The sequence below is a fragment of the Callorhinus ursinus genome, unplaced genomic scaffold (genome assembly GCF_003265705.2).
Source record: "Callorhinus ursinus isolate GAN/ISIS: 27379988/994484 unplaced genomic scaffold, GSC_fseal_2.0 scaffold2, whole genome shotgun sequence".
NCBI lineage: Eukaryota > Metazoa > Chordata > Mammalia > Carnivora > Otariidae > Callorhinus > Callorhinus ursinus.
In genome coordinates, this window is record NW_027397064.1 from 65,485,469 (window position 1) to 65,494,527 (window position 9,059).

General features: G+C 38.3%; 1 pseudogene; it reads left to right on the forward strand.

The window, feature by feature from the left end:
- The first annotated feature begins 601 nt into the window (after positions 1-601).
- On the forward strand, positions 602-1,839 carry LOC112809642 (protein TFG pseudogene; annotated as a pseudogene).
- The last annotated feature ends 7,220 nt before the right edge of the window (positions 1,840-9,059 follow it).

A 9,059-nucleotide genomic window follows, 5' to 3' on the forward strand; every position in this document is an offset into this window, starting at 1 on the left:
TATGCTAAGGAATGGAAAGTTTAACAAAGAAGACATTGCACTCTCACTGGATTTTTGGTCCAGTGGAGTGGTTTTCTACCGAAAGCAACCCTGCCTGTGAAGGAACATCTGATGATAGATGGCAATATTTTGATCATCACAACTTGCACTTACCTAGTGTGTAGAGGCCAGAAGTGCTGCTAATCCCTCTCCAATGCCCAGGAGAGCCTCCGTGACAAAGAATCATTTGATCCAAAATGTCAATACTGCCATGATTGGGAATCCTTGCTACTGGAGGAGAGTGCTATGCAGGTAAAGGCTCCCGGTGTGAATAGGGCTGTCTATGCTGGCACTTTTCAAGTTCTTCTCCTAGATATCATACAAAAAAAAAAAAAAAAAAAAACCAACACAAAATGACTTACAAACTCCATCTCAGAGTAAATATAAGGGCTGTCTGCAGGTTCAAAACATGCATGAAGGCTTTTAAAAGCAGCTGAGATGGGGAGGGCACCAGAGTGGGCCGTGACCACAGCCACCCCACGGCGTCCCGGAGCCAGCCCGGCATCGGCCTCGAACCGGTCTTTCCGTAGAGCTGTATGTACACAACATCCTGGAGTCCACCATGAATGGACAGTTGGACCTAAGTGGGAAGCTAATCATCAAAGCTCAACTTGGGAAGGATATTCGATGAATTCCAATTCATAATGAAGATATTACTTACGATGAATTGGTGCTAATGATGCAGCAAGTTTTCAGAGGAAAACTCCTGAGTAATGATGAAGTTACAATAAAGTATAAAGATGAAGATGGAGATCTTATAACAATTTTTGATAGTTCTGACCTTTCTTTTGCAATTCAGTATAGTAGAATACTGAAACTGACATTATTTGTTAATGGCCAACCAAGACCCCTTGGATCGAGTCAAGTGAAATATCTCCGTTGAGAGCTAATAGAACTGCGAAATAAAGTGAATCGCTTGTTGGATAGTTTGGAACCACCTGGAGAACCAGGACCTTCCACCAGTATTCCTGAAAATGATACTGTGGATGGTAGGGATGAAAAGCCTGCTGCTTCTGATTCTTCTGGAAAACAGTCTACTCAGGTTATGGCAGCAAGTATGTCAGCTTTTGATCCTTTAAAAAACCAAGATGAAATCAATAAAAATGTCATGTCAGCGTTTGGCTTAACAGATGATCAGGTTTCAGGGCCACCCAGTGCTCCTGCAGAAGACCGTTCAGGAACCCCTGACAGCATTGCTTCCTCCTCCTCTGCAGCTCATCCGCCAGGAGTTCAGCCACAGCAGCCCCCGTATACTGGAGCTCAGACACAAGCAGGTCAGAGTGAAGGTCAGATGTACCAGCAGTACACGCAGCAGGCCGGCTATGGTGCTCAGCAGCCACCCCAGCCACCCCAGCCGCCCCAGCAGTATGGTATCCAGTATTCAGCAAGCTATAGTCAGCAGACTGGACCCCAACAACCTCAGCAGTTCCAGGGATATGGCCAGCAACCAGCTTCCCAGGCACCGGCTCCTGCCTTTGCTGGCCAGCCTCAACAGCTGCCTGCTCAACCACCACAGCAGTACCAGGCGAGCAGTTACCCTCCACAAACTTACACTACCCAAACTTCTCAGCCTACCACTTATACTGTGGCCCCTGCCTCACAACCTGGAATGGCTCCAAGCCACCCCGGGGCCTATCAACCGAGACCAGGTTTTACTCCACCTCCTGGAAGTACTATGACTCCACCTCCTAGTGGGCCTAACTCTTATGCACGCACCCGCCCTCCCTTTGGTCAGGGCTATACCCAACCTGGACCTGGTTATCGATAAAGAGGCTCAGCTACACTGATGAATGTAGCTGATAGCAGTTTGCCTCCCAAAAGACTCCAGTACTACTACTTTAATTTGTATTGAAGTTCAGAAATTTAAAAAGCAGAGCATTTTTTATGGTATCATTGTTGCTGTTAATTGAAAGTATAATTTGCTGGAACACAAAAAGATCAAAATGAAAGTTTTTTTCTTCCCTTGCTTAAAAGTGTAGCAGCTGCCTAGTTATTTTGGAACACTACTCTGATGTGCGTAAAGTGATTCACTTTCTAGCTTGCCTTGTCCGGATGATATTAAAACGCTAGGTTGAAGTTTAACCATCTGAACTTGGCTTTTTATTATTAACATGATGTACTAAAATATAGATCCCTTTGAGAAAACAGCTAGGTATTATGTATAAAATGTAACACTGTTAGGTTAATAAAGATAATTGAATCCAAAAAAAAAAAAAAACAGCTGAGATGGGGCACAAGAGAAGCGAGAGAAGGGGAAGAGGAGAAACTCATGGTGTAGTGGCAGGAAACATGAGATGACCAAAATCATAGAGAAAAATTATACTTTCTCATGGGGAGGAATATACTCTGAAGTACAGACACTACATCCTTCGATCGCAATAATGTTGTAAGAGCCAAGTTAGTGAAAGGAGACGTCCTAGACCCAGTTTTTTTTATTTTTTAAAAATTTTTTATTGTTATGTTAATCACCATATATTACATCATTAGTTTTTGATGCAGTGTTCCATGATTCATTGTTTGTGCGTAACACCCAGTGCTCCACGCAGAATGTGCCCTCTTTAATACCCATCACCAGGCTAACCCATCTCCCCACCCTCCTCCCCTCTAGAACCCTCAGTTTGTTTTTCAGAGTCCATAGTTTCTCATGGTATGTCTCCCCCTCCGACTTACTCCCCTTCATTCTTCCCCTCCTGCTATCTTCTTCTTTTTTCTTTTTTTTTTTAACGTATGTTGCGTTATTTGTTTCAGAAGTACAGATCTGTGATTCATCAGTCTTGCACAATTCACAGCGCTCACCATAGCACATACCCTCCCCAATGTCTATCACACAGCCACCCCATCCCTCCTACCCCCCCACCACTCCAGCAACACTCAGTTTGTTTCCTGAGATTACAGGGGTTTTTTTCTTAAAGTACTTATAGGGCTTCAGAAAAAAATCACACACACACACACACACACACACACACACACACACACAATTTCTGCCTAGGTCTTGTCTTGGAAAAAACAAAGCTCATTTGATAATAGATAATGAAAGCTGAAGTGGCCCAGCAGCAATGCAATGATATCCTAAAATGTGCAAAAAAAGAGCAAAACATAGAAGCAAAGAATATTCACCAGAAGGATGAATGCAACAGTTGAAAATTATGACCAAAAATTCTGTTATTTATTTAAAATGAATGAATTCATGAAGGAAGACTGCCAAGTAGAAATGTAAGGATTCAGGGAAGAGATGTTAAGACAACAGAAAGAGGTAAAACAAAACCTGGTAGAATCCTAGAAAGGAATTGAGAGAGAACAAAGAGCAAAATTATCTGTCCTATTGATAAATGTAAAAAGAAATTCATTGTTAGCTGGGGTCCTCAAGGAAACAGATTCCAAAATGGAGTTAGAAAGGCAAGAGATTAATGGAGGGAACACTTGTGAAAGTTCAAGGGAAATGTGAGCTGGAATGGGAAAGGAGGCCATGATGCAGGCTGGACACCTATGAAGGAAAGAGGGGAGGAAATGGGATTGGGCAGGAAACAGCTCAGATTGAAATGCATCTGTGAAAAAGTTTCAGCCAGGCTTCTGTGAGATTCCCACAAAAATTGGTCATTAAAATAGTCTCCCCTTGAGCAGAAGTATTCTGGCTGTGTTGGCCAGTGGCTGGGAGCAGCATGGACAGAGCACGATGTAGGTATGTGCTGCAGTAAATCCCACAGGTGGGGCAGCCAAGGCAGGTAGCTAACTCCACTCCTCACAGCAGGTTCTCTCTCTGCAAGAGATCTGATCAGTCTAAGTACCTCCAGGGCTGCGACACTTGTCCAGTTGGAAAAATTTTCAGATTGGCTCCCAAAGCAGATCCAATGTCTTCAAAGATACACCTAAAACAAAAAGATTCAGAAAGGTTGAAAATAAGCTGACAGACAAAGTCATATCAGGCAAATGCAACATAAAAGATGCAGAGGTCATAATCTTAATTTTAGAGAACACGAATTTTAGTAAAGTTATTACTATATTACTATACATTATATTATTATTATATTGCTCATGTATATTATATATAGCTTTCATTTTTGCATCATTCAATTGTATATTCCATTCAACAAAAAACTAAGTAACAAATGAAAACATAAAGTCATACAGGAAACACTAAAAAAAAAGTGATGACATAGGAGCCTACCTAGAAGAGCTCTCCGTGTCCAAAGCTGTAACAATTTGAGCAATAAGATAAATTATGATAGTACTGGATTACAGCCCAAAGAATAAAATAAACATATATGTGATGAATAAGTAAATAGAGGAGAGAAGTCTTCTATACCAAATGGAATAATATTAGATAATAAGTATAGAAGAAATGAGGGAAATAAAATAATGACAATTAGAATATCACAGTAATAATTTCTGCTTGCAAGATCCATGTATGAATGCTAAAATTGTAGGCAGAACCTTAAGGAGAATATTTACATCACTACAAAGCATTTTCCCCCCAAATATTTAATAATTGTTGTGGTGGTTTTAACATATGTTTACAAATGTATGGATACTCCTACCTCCAAGAGATAAAACTTCACTCCCTTCCACTTGAGTGTGGCCTGGACTTAGAAGCTCACTTCTAGTGAATAGAGTATGGAAGGGAAAAATGGTAACTTTACAAAAAAGCTGGCAGACACTACTGTATACCAGTAACCAAAGTTATCACCAGTGATAAGTCATGTTGATAGCAGGTACCCTCTGATACCAGGCAATGAGAACTGTACTTCATCTCCATAACGTTCTTTCCAAAAATCCATAATCCTAGTGTAATTATGAGAAACCATCAGGGAAATTCAAATTGAGTAACATTCTAAATTATGCCTGGCCAGAAATCTTGAAAATCAACAAGGTCATGAAAAACAAGGAAAGACAGAAAATGTCATAAATTATAAGAAACGAAAGACATACAGTTAAATTAGAGCATGGTATCCCGGATTGGATTCTGAAAAATAAAAAAATGATATAAATGAAAAAAAAAACTGGTGAAATCTAAATAAAGTCTGTAATTTTGTTAACAGTATTATACCAGTATTAATTTCTTATTTTTCCTTAATGTACTATGGTTATGCTAGAAGAAACTAGGTAAAGGGTATATGGGAACCCTCTGTGCTATCTTTACAACAACTCCGTTTCTCTAAAACTATTTTAAAATATAAAGGTTATTAAAAAGGTCAACACAGACTAATATAAAATTTTAATTAGGATAATTCAACAAAGGGACTGTTTATATTATGATGAGAATCTGTATTAGAGTGATTGGTTCCAATAAAGAAGGTCAGGCCAGACTGTTGAAAAGTGACACTTAAGCAGAGATCTGAGGAATGAGTCAGAGTTATTTAGGCAAAGAGCAGATGGAAGAGTATTCCTGGAAGAAAAAACAACATGTGCAAAGAAACTATGACAGAAGGGAAGAGAGCAAGCACCAGGGACTGTAAAGACACTGGAATTAAAAGGTGGAGAGGGTGGTCCAAGATAAAATGGAAGAGCTAAGTAGGGTCCGAAAGCTTCAGGAATGTGTAGTGGAGTTCTATTTTTATTTGGAGAGTAATGTTGAGTCACTGAAATGTTCAAGTTTCACATTCAGATACACATTTCTTAAAGATCATTCTAGCTATTGTGGGCCACCACATAGGGGCCCCAGTTGAGATCTTATTGCAGAATCCTCATTAAGAGCCTGCATTACAGTATTGGTGATAAAATGGAGAGCAGAGGAAAGATTTGGGAGACATTTAAGAAGAAACATTGATAGGATTTGAGTGTTTTGGAAATGGGAGTTGAGGATAAGGGAAGTATCAGGACTAGCCACTAATATCTAGCTTTTCTAAAAAGCTTTTTTGGTTTGGTAGATTAGTTGCATTAAGAGACCCAATTCTTTGCCGTTTTCTGTATGAAATCTTTGCCATGGGTTTCTTTGTCATTTCTTTTAGAAAAAAAGGTAGAGTTTGTGTCCTGACATCTTAATACTTAGGCAATACTTTGGCCACTGACAAGCTAACCGATCTGATACATGCATAAGCTTGGACAAAAAAAACAAAAAAACAAAAAAACACCTTGTGTGTTCCTGCTTCTGCCCTTGTCCCTCTGCCATGGCCATAAGAATATGCCTAGGTTAGCCTGCTGGAGTAGGGGACGTGAGAGCAGAGCCATTTCCCTAATCACCCCAACCAAAACCATCCTTGCTAATCTATCAGACAACTAGCCAGTCATGTGAGCAGCCCAACGAAGATCAGCCACAACCGGCTAAGACAACTTGCCAACCCACCCCTAACCATAGATTCATAAATGAGGCTAGAGGCTAGCTGACACCAGTCAGGCCTAATTTAGATCAATCAAACCCTATAGAAATGTGCTTTAAAAGGTGTATTTTATAGCACTGAGATTGTGTGGCTGTTTGTTATTCAGCATTATTGTGGCTACTATAACTGTTACAGATGCCATGTTAGTGCCATTTACTGAGATCTACTAGGAACCATGGTTGGTCGTCTGTACAAAGCCTCTCTGGACATCTCCTCACCATGTTATCTACAGAAGGATACCTGTCTAAATTGTAGAAACTGAAAAAATCAACTGCTAATTTTCCAGTCTCCCTGTGTCTAGTCAGTGGGCAATGAGACATTAAGTTTTGCTATGGGCTCACACAGAAGAATTTAGTAGAAAGACAAACATGGAAAAAATCATCTCTCCTTTAATCTGACATTTTATATGTATGTATAATGGCAGGAATTTTGGCTGCCATCTTAAGAGGTTGATAAAACCAGCCCAATTTATGAGGTCTAAAGTTTGATGAATTTTCACTGAGGGGCAAAGTGCAAAGATGATAAGATGTTTTTAATGATGTTTTTAATTGTCCCTAGAAATATCTATCTTTAGACATCTTATTTTGAGATAAATAAAGGTCCTTATTGTTTATATCACATTTAGTTAAGTGTTTTGTTACAGGTAGTTGAAGACACAAGTAGTTCTCTTAACTTGCCCATCTGATAAAGGGAAGTACAAAAGCAGAGATATCTCTGGCAAACAATGGAATGTTATGCGAACAGATATTTAATAGACTAGGGAGGAAAAGTCCCTACATTGCAGGGGCCTAGGCCTGACTCTAAGAACAAAGCTTTAAATTTTTCTAATATTGAAAATTATTAAAAATGTAGAAAGTAGAGAGAAGACTATGTCAAACTCTTACAAACTCATCACCAACTTTAAGAATTATCAACATAGGACCAACTTTGTTTCATCTAAAATATCCACTCATTTCCCTGCTCCCATATTATTTTGAGACAAATCCCAGGTATGAAAATAAGAATATTTTAAAAGTTTTAGTTTGTAAGTAGACTTTTAAAAATATACTGTTTTAATTAATGAAACAAATATTTATGGATCATTGTTTAAGTTTAGAGGGACTCCATCTGATAGGTTCAGAGCTCTATGCAAAAAGCCCAAATATCAGACTATCTTATAGGTTCCTGACTAGCCTGAGTCAGTTGGCCGCTCTAGTCCGACAATTGACCACCTCCCCTTCACAAAGAGTTTTCAGACTGCTAGCCTGTGGGGAAGCAGTGGGTAAGGCAGGTTCAGCAACAATGGCTGAGAGCAGATTGGGCACCATAATGGGCACATCCTGTACCTTCACCTTCTATGTGTCAAGCATTTTGTAAATGCTGAAGATACAAAAAAACAAATAAGAGAAAGGCATTGCTCTAAGGTAGTTTATTTGTTTTCACAGTGTCATATTTTTATCGATCCTTGTTTTTAAAAATTAACACTTTTATTGGTGGTGACCTCCTGTAAGGTAGCATCTATATCTGTTGTTCCTGTAAACTTTGATTTTAAATATACTTATTATATTTAACATATCATATTTAACCATAGTCTACAAATACATACTGGATAAATAATTGTCTCTTCTTATAAATTATATGCTTTGTCTAACCGTGACATAATGACAAAAATCTAAAAAACTAATTTTTCCCATCCCCATTGATACTGTGAGAAGATCTATGTGATTTGACTTGTTTGGCAAGTCTTTATCCCATGTATAAGTAGCCAACAAGAAAGAATAAATCAACTCCTATAAGTGTAGCTTAGATACACATGTTTATAATAATTTAAACAGTTATTACACCCATATTTATGAAATTGATCCAAATAAATTATAGTATATGAATTTGAGTGTGGTGATGATTATATTGTATTATTTACATTTCAGTGGCTGGGACCATTTTTTCCAACATGGTATTTGCTTAAAGTAATTATACTGACTGAGAACAGTGGCAGATTGAAATTAAATGTTTGGATTAAATATTTTGTCAGCAAACATGCAGCAACTGCTTTACTGCTTCTTCCTCTCTTCTATGCATACTGATTACAAAATGATTACAAAATGATTAGCTTTTATTTTGGCACAGTTTTAAAATACTTAGATAAATGCTGCTTGATATCCAGTCTTCTAATTGTTTAAATAGCTGAGGAAAAAAGAGAAAGAGAAGAAAAATGGCCAAAAGAAATTTAAGGCAGCCTTCTAACTTCTAACTCGGTCCTCCTTCAAACAAATAAAAACTTGCCAAGTCTTAATATAATTTTGGTTTTATGAGTTCTAGGTTTTGGCTAAATATAAACCCTTCCAGGTGTGTTCAGTGCTGGCAGGTGGGGAAAAAGTGTTACTTTATGCTAAAAGTAGAAACATATGAAACTATTTTAAGAGAGAGCTCTTGCGGCTTTTTGGATTTTGATTGTCTCTTTCAAAATAGTAGTTTAATGTGCTAAATGGGAGCAAATAAGAACATATGGTTTAAATCTACCCTGAAATACAAATGTATTTTTAATAACCATCATACAAGTACTTGACAAGATGTTTTAAGTTTTACTTTCCAGAATCAAACCATTAAAAATGAGTTTTACATAAGGCAAGCCTCTGAGTATGTCTTGTAAATCTCTAGTGTATATTCACTGAGATTTTGGTCAGGGAATGGAAGTTCAGGGTCATTTTTAAAGTAACACTAGGGGCT